Genomic DNA, 12936 nt, shown 5'->3' with positions numbered 1-12936 from the left:
TCAAGTTGTGTTTGTGAGGCTTTGGCAGTGGGGTCTACCATGCAGTGGCAGTGGTCCGTGTTCAGTGCTGATATCCTGTGACTGCAGGCTCATGATGCCTTCCTGTCCTCCCCGAGAAAGGCTCCCTGGTAGGGTCACTACAGGCTACCCCTCAAAGAGGACTCAAAATTAAAGAACGATGCTGACAGCCTAGCCTTCTAATGTAAACTTCTAAAAAGTGACTATTTGGGTCTGGATAACTTCTGCCCTTCTGGATATCACCGCTACAGCCCCAGAAGCAGCATTAAATTCTGCTCTGGTTGAGACTGGTCAGACATGCTACCTTCCTCTGCCTTTCAGACGCGCTTGCCATATGAGTTAAAGGTTGGCTAGGAGCCTTGTTTCTGCCTCCTCTGAACCAGTGGGCTTTCTGTTCACACATCAGTCCCAGCTGACTGACATTTGGTAGGGTGGGTGGCAATATTATAAATGCTTGTACAGGGCTGCTACAAACTAACACTAGTACCACAATTGCTCTGACTCCTGCCACTCAGTTGATTTCATACTACTGCACATTGGCCGCAGCATGTCACAGCATGTCACAGTATGACACAACTGTGCTTTCCTATCCCACGCGTTCCTTAACAATGCGGATGGAACAACGAATGCGTCCGAACCACGCATTCCATTTACAACTCAAGTCGTTACAATGACTTGCCTTAGGGGGGCGCTGGACTTTGGAATGGTATAATCTACTTTTCAAACTCTAGTCCCCATAACAGTAGGGAAAGCGTTGGACTTTAGAGTCCAACACCGCTTTACCGTACGCACGTCTGTGTGGTTCAGACGCATTTGTCGTTCCACCCCCCTTGCAAAGGCAAAACGTTGTTCGTTGTCATGGTATTTGCTGTTTCCCGTCACTGTAGCTCCCAAGCTGCCTGTGAAGGTCTTGCTGTCCTGTTTCTTTCACTGTCTTGTTTGCTGCTGCAGCATCAAGCCTTAAAGAACGAATCCCATTTGCTGAAGTCATGATTTAATGAATAGAAGTAACAATTTTTCTATAACCCATAGGGTTGAAGCTGGAACGGGTAAAGTCAGCGCTTTCTGCTTACTGAGGAGCCCATCTCACACTGAGGACCCCCTTCCTGGTTGGAAGCCATCAACCAAGAAGGTGCTCATTTTCTGGTGGCTATGGAAACTGATCAGTCAGTGTAGTTTTGCATATCATGAGGATACAAGGAAATATAATACTGTAGAGATATAAATAGGAATATCTTTCCCTTTGTGGCTTCAGCTTAGATATAAGCTTTTGTGATAGAACGCAAGTGTGTCTTTACCATTTATACTTCATTCTAGTTTTTAGACTATGCATCACTGTGTAATTTCTAATATTTCTAGTCATTTTTGAGTCCCTTGCTCACTTTGCCACGGATTCAAGCTAGCCTGGCTGATGAGGAGTGTTACCCTGAAACGGGTCCCAGAATGCTTGTTTCCGGTTCAGGGAAGACCTGGCTCAGTAGTTCGGGCTGAACTGTTCTCATGAGGCACAGGGTCAAGCCTGATTTGCTTATAGCTGGGTCTGTACTGAGGTAGCGAAGTGAGCTAAAGAACGATGATAGAATCAACCCGATCTGTGACTGGGGGTGAGTGTCTGAAAGGTTTCAGCACTCCGTCCATCATCCCCTTGTGTTTACATTTGTGCAGTTTTAACCCCTTAATTGCTGCGTCGGGGCGTTGGCCGACGGCAGCACTACCTCCCCAGTGCTGCGCATGACCATTGGACGTCCATTCAGCACTAGATCCAATGGACAGCGCAGCACTGGGGAGGGATATTTGCGCCGCATCTATGAGGTTAGCATGGTTGCCAAACTCTTTGCAATATACACCCTTTCACCTTGTGCTCACAAGCATATTGTGTGTGATTGCGGTTGATCAGTTTCTATTTGAGGTAGTGTGCATTCAAATTAATTTAGGATTGTGATGGTTAAAAAAGGCACTTGGGGAGGGGTGCCCTGTCATCTTAAAAGAGAGTAGTAATTGGTGAGCAAGTGTGGGGCTTTGTAAGTACTACTTTCACTCGCTCTCCATCCTTGAGAATTGTTTGCAGTCAGTGTCTTTGCAGCGAAAGCTTCTCCAGTAGATGCTGGGATTTTGATGTGGTTCCTACATGTGTGCTTTACTTTTTGCACAGGGCCGAGTTGGCTGCTTGTTAGTTCCCTTCCTGTTTCTTTTTGTCCACTAGTCAGGGGTGTGCACAAATTGCCTTCTCCGTTTGCTGTTCACTCTGCATTTGACTGATACATATGTATATTTTGTAGCCTTCCTGTGCCATATGCCATAATGTTCACCATCAAGCCAAGGCCTCCGGCTTTGGTGTAGTGCCTCCTGGCGCGTTTCTGCATGCTGTAACTTCAAAACAGCCTAGGTCACTGAGAATCTGGCTTCAGCCTACATCTAAAAAGAATCCCTTGCTTCATTTAAGTGTTTTAGTATGCCAAATAGTATTTTATTTTCACCGTGAGTAATGCCCCTGAGTTTGTGAACTCCCAAGTTTTGGAGTGGCGTAGTGTTGAGTGGTGCAGTGGTGGAGAGAGCAATGGTGGAATGTGCATTGTTGTAGAGTGCCGTGTCGTAGAGTTCAAAGTTCCAGTGGCGAAGAGTGCAGTGGTGCACAGTAGAGTGGGGTAGAGTGCACTGGCATAGAGTAGAGTAGAGGCATAGAGTGAAGTGGAGTAGAGCACAGTGCTATAGAGTGCAGTGGTGCACAATAGATTAGACTGGCATATGTGTAGTGGCATAGCCTGTATTGGCGAAGAGTGCAACTAAGTGGTGTAGAGTGCAGTGACGCAGACTAGAGTTGCATAGAGTTCAGTGGCAGAGTAGATTGTCAGAGTGCTGTAGTGTAGAGCGAATTAGTGTAAAGTGCAATGATGTAGTGTGGTGCAGAGTAAAGTGACATAGAGTGCAATTATGTAGAGTAGAGTGCAGTGGCATAGGTTGTATTGGTTTTGGGTAAAGTGGTGTGGAGTAGTGAGGGTGGAGAGGAGTGGCGCAGGGTAGATTGAATTGGCGTAGAGTAGATTGTTTCGGAGTAGAGTGAAGTGACAAAGAGTGCAATGGCATAGAGTACAATGTCATACAGTGCAGTGGTGCGGAGTAGATTAGAGTGGCTTAGAGGGTATTGACATGGAGTACAGTAGTGCATAGTAGAGTTGTGTGGGATAGAGTGCATTGGCATGAAGTAGAGTGGTGTAGAGTAGAGTGGTGTAGAGTAGAGTGGTGTAGAGTAGAGTGGTGTAGAGTAGAGTGGTGTAGAGTAGAGTGGTGTAGAGTAGAGTGGTGTAGAGTAGAGTGGTGTAGAGTAGAGTGGTGTAGAGTAGAGTGGCGTAAAGTTGAGTGGTGCAGAGTACAGTACAGTGACGTAGTGTGGAGTGGTGCAGAGTAGAGTGCAGTGTGGTGCAGATTAGAGAGTAGTATGCATGGTGTGGTAGCGCCTTGCCATTACAGACAACACAGCTTCAATTAAAATAACATTTGCACAAAAAGTATATAGCGCACAAACGACAATGTGTGGAAATGTGATCATGGATTTCTTTTGCTTGTATTAAAATATTTTTCACCACACACCAGAATTACAAAACAATGTCCTTCATTTGTTCAGATATTTAATTTGTGTTTATGCTAGAAAAAAAAACATCATACAGCACACCCGAGTAGCCAGCATAATTGTCTAATAAATCCTCTCATGTTGAATTCAGAGAAAGAAAACACCAAGCTCCGTAGAAGACCGAGCCTGACATGTGGCCTCTGTCTTTGAACGTACAGCTAATGTGACAAGATAAGAACAATATAAATGCCAGTTTACAGAAATTCTGTACTGGTGAAAGAACACTTTGAATATTGTTTGGGCAAGGGAAGGGACAAACTCAAGCTGGATAGCCTAAAACAAATAAAGCCATCAAATGGGAAGGAAGCAAATGAGTTACCAAAGCCAATGGGAAGCAATGGGCGGAATGCATTCCCAGGGAAGCTTGCAGAATGTCCCCAAGATGTCATTAGCAAATGGAAATGAAGCAAATACGAGTTACAAACCACATAGCCAATGGTAAGCCATAAGCGGAATCCATTCCCAGGAAATCCTTTAGAATGTCCTCCAGATGTCATTAGCAAACCAGACAGTTGTGCTGTGTGGTAGACTTCAACCAAAAAAAACTACATTTAATTTGAAAATGTTTGTACACACTGTTCAGATTCCGCAGTCTCACGATTGGCCTGTTGTTTACATCACTTGCTATGTGTTTTGTACTACTAAGACAGACATTTGCTGTTCAGTCACCTTCAATGTAAGGTATTTCTAATGGTCGTGACCTCTGTTGTCCTCTCAAGGGAAATGTTGTCATAGCCGTAGACAACACAACAGATAGGTTTGACCTCAAAGAACTTGCCATGAGTGGTTTTCTCTTCTGCTATCCACAGTCTGAGAAGAGCTCTTCTTAGTGGTTCTCCTCTGCCCGATTACATTTACACAAAGGAAAGTATGTGGAAGCAGACCGTCTATGTTGGCTCCATTATGGTAGTTGAATTAGAAGATATCTCAGACACTCCTTCGGAGATGAGTCTTTCCAGCAAAGCACCTTTTGCCATAAACTGGTATTAACAAGATACAGTATGCTTCCTCATAGAGATGGATCAGAGATCGCATAGGAATGCAATTGTTTATTAATTTGGTGGGACATAGCTATGAAGAATGAAAATATAGTACATTGCTTTCCTTCTTTAGGCCGTATACTGTCCTACCGATTTAAAAAAACCAGACATGAGATGGTGGATAGACACCTTTACCATTCAGACCGCCTAAGATCAACCAAGTTTTATGTCTTTGGTTGGTGTGAGTGGGGCATTTTCCCTCTGGGAATGAGAGACCAGGAGCAGAAATATTACATAAAATGCTTTTATGGTATGTTCCTGCATAAGCACAGTCTACAGTAATATGTAATAGCTTAAAGGTTGAAACATTAGAAAGGGGGCTGACTTCTGGAGCTCAGAAGAGTGAAAGTATGCATGGATGGGAGAAGCTTAGCTCATGGACCCTTATCTCCATATGCAGAATATTCTTACTGCCCACTTCCCAGACCATCCTTGATATGCAAATCCACATGATCAAAGCAAATATACACCACCTCTCCATTTTTAGGGTGACTATTTTTTGCTAAAATGTTTCTTATTTCTCTGCTTTATTCTACTCCTTCATAAGTTGTTACTCACTTCAGTCGGTCACTGGTTAACATAAACATATGCTTCTTCCTGCTCCAAAACTTGCCTTTGAGTGACAAATTCTTCTCCTCTTCCCGTAGTTTTCCAACTGATCTTGTGGTGGGGCATCTTGAAAACGTAAGATGCTGACACAGCAGTAGTAGGTGGGGTCAAGTGCTAGGGTGACGATGCTCATTGTGTCCTTGTTTAAATTACATCTTTTGAAGAAGCTTTTTCAGCCCCACCTCTAGGCAATGACAATCATTTGTAAAAAAAGTAAAACAAGGATTTTGGATGTAGTTTGCCCAGTGTGAGCGTTGATGTCATCAGTGAAGGGATTGATTTCATGGGTGTTGAGTCTGAGGTGACATCTTACCTTCCATGGCACTTTTAAGCGGGCAGTAGGCACACTCTCATAAAGGGCTGGAAGGGGACTGAGAATACTTCTCCAGAGCCATTCTTTACTTTTGAATGGATCATTTCAAAATTTCTCAGCGGACCTGCTGCACATTGACGAGCACTCTGCCAGAATTTCTCTGCAATTGACAAAAAAAGTGGTTCTGTTGGGTATTGTACAATCTCTTTAGGTTAGGCTAAGGGCAGCTCTAAAACACAAACAAGCAGAACTCTCTGATATTCAAAGTTTTTATATATATTAAAAACAAAAACCAATGAAACAGTAAAATGGAATTACTTCATTCCACTACATTACTAGCAAATAATTATTAAACACAAGTGCAGTGACTGTGGTGATTCAAGTGACAAGTGTGAAGCATATAGTGACACTTATCTACAAAGACATAAAATCAATACATATTTCAAGAAAGGGGGGAGGGGGAGGACCGGGGAAGGTGTAGAACGATGTATTTTTTATCGTTTTGTGGCCAGTTTCATCATAGTAAAGGTTCCAAGGAAAGTAAGGAATTATTGTCCATATTCCTGGAATTTATCTTGGCCAAAAGGAAGAGCGTCGACGTTTCGACCCAGGATGCGCCCCAGTTGGTGGTCGCGGCGGGTCTTTATCAAGACAAAAGGGGGGGATGGGGAATGTTCAGAAGTTATTATATTCCAGAGAGTAGCCCGTTGGTCAACCCTCGATTTACTGTCATCAGCATAGAAACCTCCGCGATGTCAGAAAACGGCGATCCAAATGTGAACGCCAAACCGAGCTCTCCAAATGAAAAGCGCTCGTCGACATTTGGAGAGCTCGGTTTGGCATTCACATTTGGATCGCCGTTTTCTGACATCGCGGAGGTTTCTATGCTGATGCCTCAAGTCAAAAACGAAGTGCATTAACGTAACGTTTTGAAGAGTTTGTAGGATTTAAACAGATAGGACAATTTTATTTCCCGAAAACGGTGCCCTGACAGAGGTGTTTCATTTTCATATAGTGGGAATCCGTGGTACAGGGCTGGCGGGGTTTTCATAAATATTCCTACTTGATACTCTTGTCACATGACCGTAGGCCGAAGTTACTCACAAATAAGGCATGCTGTACATGTGTGCTGCCTTGCCTTTGACCCATAGGCCTTTGCAAGGCACTAGCCCACTGAAAAATAAGCTAAATGCTAACAGAAGCAGAAGAAAACAAATTCTATTTAATGAGCTAAAATAGCTCAGTGGGGATTGCGGTTTCTGCACAGATCTGCAAGCAACCTGGTAGCTACTAATTTCTACACTGACCTAGTTGCAACCTCCAGATTAGAAAAGGCTCAAATGAGCTGTCTTGAGAGTTCACAGAGAAAGCTGTGTGTATGTGTATATGAGCTACCACAGACACCTAGCGTAATCTAGGCATGGCAAGTGGAAGAATTAAAGCAAATAGGAGAGCCCTGTTTCATTCCCAATCCTTGAATTGTATATTGGAAGCAGATCATGGCGGTCATTAACAGAGGGCTCTGTTTTGGAATAACTAGACACACTGCAATCTGTATTAAAGGTGAATCGATTTTGTGAACAAGTTTGTGTTAAAATTTCCTAAGCTGATGGACCAGCTGACCTTCTGTCTTCAATTGGAAGGGTGGTATTTAGAAAAGGCTTGTGGCTAAATTTTACTGTGACTTGAGCTGATCTTTGTAAACAATTGTTGAACCTGTCAGCCTTAGGGTGCCCCCCCCTACAATTTTTTGCCCTTTTGCCTCCCATGTTTACTGTACCTTGTTGTTGGTCTTAGGCCTCTGGGCGCCTCACCACTGCTAAACAGTGCTGAGGTGCAGGTGCTCTCCCCTAAATCATTGTGACGCTGGCATATCTGCCACAGGCTCCTTCTACCGCAGTGAGGTCTAACCCTCCATAGGTTAACATTGGGGAACCCCCTTTATGAAATTACTTCTGACTGGGACCTAATAAGCCTGTCATGTTTGGTCTTGTTGGACTCTGGGTGGGGAACCCTTTCCAACAATATGGGGTTTGGGCACCACTACTTTAGGGATCCCACTTTTAGAAAGTGGACCCTTCCCTGCCTACACTTAGCCTGGGCACTGTTGACTCCCCCCTCCCCTCAACATATTGATAGCCTGCCTATGTTGGGAGGTGGGAGTGGTGATTCACACCTTCTGTAGCCTTAACGGCCCTGTCTTTCATCACTGTGACAGCCAGGTCAGGGAAGGCAGGGAAAATCCCAGAATCCCTGGACTCTTCTAGAAACCCCTGCCCCCAGACCCTTCCAGAGACTTCTACCACCTTTCAGTAACTGGACTGTAGGGTATAAAAAGAGGGTCCTGGCCACACATCTTTGTTACACTGCTAGACTACGGTGAATCTCTGCTGGAGTAAGGACTGCTGCGCCAGGAGGATTGCCACTTGTGAGGAGGCTGACTGCTCCCAGGAACTGCTGCCCCTACTTGTTGAGCTGCCTGCTGATCCTGCTGTGCTAGGGAGGACTGAAGTGTCTCCACAATCTACCTAAGAACTCAATCAACCTAAGAACTCAATCAATCAATCAATCAAGTAATTTGTAGAGCGCACTACTCACCCGTTAGGGTCCCAAGGCGCTAGGAGGGAGGGGAGTCGCTACTGCTTGAACAGCCAGGGCTTGAGTTGTTTCCTGAAGGAGAGATGGTCCTGGGTCAGCTGTAGGGGGGTGGGGAGGGAGTTCTGTGTCTTGGCTGCCAGGTAGGAGAAGGATCTTCCTCCGGCGGTGGCTTTGCGAATTCGTGGGACGGCGGCGAGAGCGAGGCTGGCGGATCGGAGATGGCGGGTGGGTGTGTAGAATGTGAGGCGGCTGTTGAGGTATTTGGGGCCCATGTCGTGGAGAGCCTTGTGGGTGTGGGTGAGGAGTCTGAACGTGATCCTCTTGCTGACGGTGAGCCAGTGCAGATCTTTCAGATGGACAGAGATGTAGCTGTGACAGGGGATGTCCAGGATGAGTCGTGCAGAGGCATTCTGTATGCTCTGAAGTCTTTTCTGGAGTTTGGCTATGGTTCCAGTGTAGAGGGTGTTCCCGTAGTCCAGTCGGCTGGTGACGAGGGCCTGGGTGACCATCTTCCTGGTGTCGGTGGGGATCCACCGGAAAATCTTTTGGAGCATGCGCAGGGTGTTGAAACAGGATGACGAGACGGCGTTGACTTGCTTGGTCATCATGAGGGATGAGTCCAGGATGAATCCCAGGTTGCGTGCATGGTCCGTGGACTTCGGGGCGGTGCCCAGCGCAGAGGGCCACCAGGAGTCGTCCCAGGCAGAGGGGGATGGTCCCAGGATGAGGACTTCCATCTTGTCCACCTCAAACTCAACCCGGACAAGACGGAGTTAGTCTTGACTGGAGGTGGTTGCAGCCCCTGGTCCCCGTCTCACTGGCCCCTCTCACTTGGTGTCCCTTCACTCCCCGTTCCCAAAGTCAAAACTCTCGGTATCCTCCTTAGTCCCCTACTTTCTGTCCACTCACAGGTTAGTTCTGTTGTTTCCTCTTGTTTTTTCTCCCTCAGAACAATCAGGAAGATTTCCCGTTTTTTTTCCCTTCCTGCTCTAAAGATCATAGTGATGGCAATGGTGCTCTCGCGCCTTGATTATGGCAACATTATCTATAATGGCGCGCCGGCCTAAGCTATTCACCGCCTGCAACTAGTGCAGAACCAGGCTGCCCACCTGATCCATGGCCTGCCTAAATTCCATCGTGCCACTCCTCTATTGCAGGCACTACACTGGCTGCCGGTGAAAGAGCGAGCCTTGTTCAAGCTTGGTTGCCTTACTTTCCAGGCCAAAATGGGCACCGCTCCGGAGTTTATTTGCTCTGCCATTAAGCCTTACACACCGGGTAGAGAGCTTCGCTCCACCCACATGGCACTTCTGACCACCCCTCGATTTAAAAAGAAGAAGGCTGGTGGAACAAAATTTGTGGTTCTCGCTCCTGCGTTTTGGAACTCCCTCCCTGTGGCACTCCGCATCACATCCTCTTACACAGAGTTCCGAAAAAGCCTTAAAACCCTGCTCTTCTCCCGAGCCTTCGCTGTCTAACTTCCTCTGCTTCTGCTGTTACCTCGCAATCTGAAAAGCGCCATGAAACCGCGTGGTATAAGCGCGCTATACAAATGTTTTTAAATTCAAATTAAATTCAAATTGTCTGAGTTCAGTTTCAGATGGCTGAGCTTCATTCATTCTGCGACGTCTTTCATCCCTTCCTGGAGGCTGGCTCTGGCAGTGGCGGAGTCATTGGTGAGGGAGAGGGTCAGCTGAGTGTCGTCAGCGTAGGAGATGATGTTAAGGTTGTGTTGGCGTGCGATGGCTGCGAGAGGGCTCATGTAGACGTAGAAGAGGGTGGGGCCGCAGATGACTTCGGTGGCCGCGGATCGGAAGGGGGGGGAGGTGGACTCTCTGGGTTTTTCCGGCGAGGAACGAGATGATTCATTTCAAGGCCGTTTCTTGGATTTCGGTGTTGCTGAGGCGCCGTATCAGGGTGCGGTGGCACACGGTGTCGAAGGCTGCTGAGAGGTCCAGGAGGATGAGGGCAGCTGTATCCCCGTTGTCGTGCAGGGACCAGATGTCGTCGGTAGCTGCGATGAGGACGGTTTTGGTGCTGTGGTTTGCTCAGAAGCCAGACTGTGAGGGGTCGAGGGATCCGTTAGTCTTGAGGAAGGCGGAGAGTTGTTTGTTGACGGTCTTCTCGATGACTTTGGCAGGAAAAGGGAGGAGCGAGATGGGGGCGGAAGTTCTTGAGGTCCGTGGGGTCCGCGCTGGGTTTCTTCAGGAGGGCGCTGAGCTCGGCATGTTTCCAGCTCTCCGGGAAGGTGGCGGATGCGAAGGAGCTGTTGATGATGTCCCGGAGTTGGGGTGCGATGATGGAGTTGGCTTTGTTGAAGATGTGGTGTGGACAGGGGTCGGTTGGGGAGCCGGAGTGGATGGTGTTCATGATGTGGGTGGTGTCTTCGGTGCTGACCGGGGTCCAGGTGCAGAGGGTGGTGGTGGGGGGCGCTGGTTAGGTGGTAGGGTGCGTGGGCTGTTCGCCGAAGCTGTTGTGTTTGTTGGCGATCTTGCGGTGAAAGAACGAGGCGAGTGAGTCGCAGAGGTCTTGCGAGGGTGTGATGTCATTGTTGCAGGCGCTGGGGTTGGAGAGCTCTTTAACGATGCTGAAGAGTTCCTTGCTGTTGTGGGTGTTGTTGTCCAGTCGTTCTTTGAATGTTGTCCTTTTGGTGGTGCGGATCAGCTGTTGGTGTTGGCAGGTGGCGTACTTGAGGGCTGTCATGTTTTCTGCTGTCTGGTCATGGCGCTAGGCTTTCTCGAGGGTGCGGCAGGTTTTCTTGGAGTTTGAGGTTGTTGGCGAACCACGAAGTTTTCTTGCTGCAGGGTCTGCTGGGAGGGTTCTTCAGTGGTGCAAGATCATTGGCACAGTTGGTGAGCCACTGTGTGAGGTTGCGGGCTGCTTCGTTGGGGTCCGTCGTGTTGGTGGGAGGGTTCTGGCTGAGGGAGGTGGTGAGCTGGTCGGCGGTGATCTTGCTCCAGCTTCTGCGGGGAACCTGTTGCGGGTGGTGGAGGGTAGTGGGTCTCCTGAAGTTGAAGTGGACGCAGATGTGATCTGTCCAGTGTAGTCTGGTGGAGTGGCTGAAGGAGATGTGCTTGCTGGAGGAGAAGATGGGGTCAAGCGTGTGGCCGGCGTAGTGGGTGGGGGTGTTCACCAGTTGCTTGAGTCCGAGGTTGTCCAGCAGGGCGGCGGTATTGCTGTCATTGTTGTTCTCCAGGTGGAAGTTGAGGTCCCCAGTAGGATGTAGTCAGGGGAGGTGAGGGCGTGCGGGCTGACTAAGTCTGCGATGGCTTCGCTGAATTGTGTGCGTGGTCCCCGGGGTCTGTAGATGAGAGTACCTCTGAGGGTGGTCTTGGGTTCAGTGTGTTTCTGGAAGTGAAGGTGCTCGGCGGCGATGAGGGTGTCGTCGAAGTTGGTCGTGATGCGGATGGTGTTTCTGTGGACGATGGCGATGCCTCTTCCGGTTTTGTTGGCGCGGTCCCTCCGGGTGATCTTGTAGCCATCCGGGATGGCTATGGCGATGTCAGGGGCTGAACTGCCTTTATGGGACTACAAACCTTTGTCTAAAAACTGCCTTTGCAGAACTTTAAGGACAACAACGTTTTCCTTTCATTGGAAACCGCCTTTGCAGAATCTTATAAGGGCAACAACAGTTTCCCTCTTCAAAGAACTGCCCCAGCAACATTCACCAGGGCAGCAACTTGTTTCTTTTCTCCAATGCCTGCCTCAGCAACACCGAGTGTGTGTGAGGGAAACTTCCTATGGCCCTTTGAAGCACCGCCGTCGGCCTGAGTGGAGCTTGCTATACAGATCACCCCGCTGGACGCTTTCTAAATCACCGCGGGCCGGGCCAAAACTCATTTAAAACTCCGCAAGATCACCGCCACCGGCCACTAGTCTGCAAAGGGTTAAATTTCGTCAACTGGTACGCCGTGCGGGATCTGGCATTGCCTAGCAACCAAGACGCGATTTAAGCGCGCCTCCGCTGATCCCGCGTGACGCCAGCATCAAGCCGAAGGGAAGCACTGTGTGTACCCTTTCACCAACGCTTGACCGGGTATCAGGGAGATTCAAATCTGCCTCCCCGTAATCACCGCCACGGCCCGGGAGATTCAGGAAACCAGTGTGCTGCCCCGCTGATGTCCGAGCAGGGCCGCGCAGGGATTGATTCAGGCGGGGAGCGTTGCCCGGCAACTGGGGGGGGTTTGCCGGTCTGAGAGTGAGCACGCTCGCGGCGTCCCGCCTGGCCTACGCAAGAAAGGGGGAGTGAATCTGCTGGACACAGGCTCAATCAGGTGGCCAGCTCGAGGGGAACTGTGCACATTCGGCCGTGGGGGATTGTTTGGGCCTAGCTTTAAACCACAGAGCCACCGGGGACAAAACTGCACACAATAACAGGCCTGTCAAGGACTGTTTTTTCCTATTAGCAAACCGCCGGAGACTGGTGGGATTCCCTCTGCAACTGGCACCAGGCCCAAGCATTACCATATTGTACCGAGGAAGAGCCCAGGCAGATTTCAGCCCTGTGCTGCCCTAAATGCAAAGAACTGCTTAACCAAGATGGGAATTATTCCTAAAGACTGTGAACAGGGGACAACCTATTGCACTCGAGGAACTGTTTTTCCCTGAATAAAGAGAACTGTTATCCATTTTCCAAAGACATTACACTGACCCCCTTTTTGATCATATATATACATGGAGTCTTATCCCTTTCTCTTGCCTAATTTCTAGATAAAGCTATTTCTATTTTT

At 48.3% G+C, this 12936-nt stretch overlaps 1 protein-coding gene across 3 annotated transcripts in view; it reads left to right on the top strand.

The window, feature by feature from the left end:
* Positions 1-12936, top strand: part of ABR (ABR activator of RhoGEF and GTPase) — a 1286060-nt gene that overhangs the window by 886894 nt on the left and 386230 nt on the right. The window lies entirely within an intron of this gene.

Source organism: Lissotriton vulgaris, chromosome 2_1 (genome assembly GCF_964263255.1).
Source record: "Lissotriton vulgaris chromosome 2_1, aLisVul1.2, whole genome shotgun sequence".
NCBI classification, from domain to species: Eukaryota; Metazoa; Chordata; class Amphibia; order Caudata; family Salamandridae; genus Lissotriton; species Lissotriton vulgaris.
The sequence above is the reverse complement of the archived record's forward strand: the minus strand, read 5'-3'. Positions and strand labels throughout refer to the sequence as shown.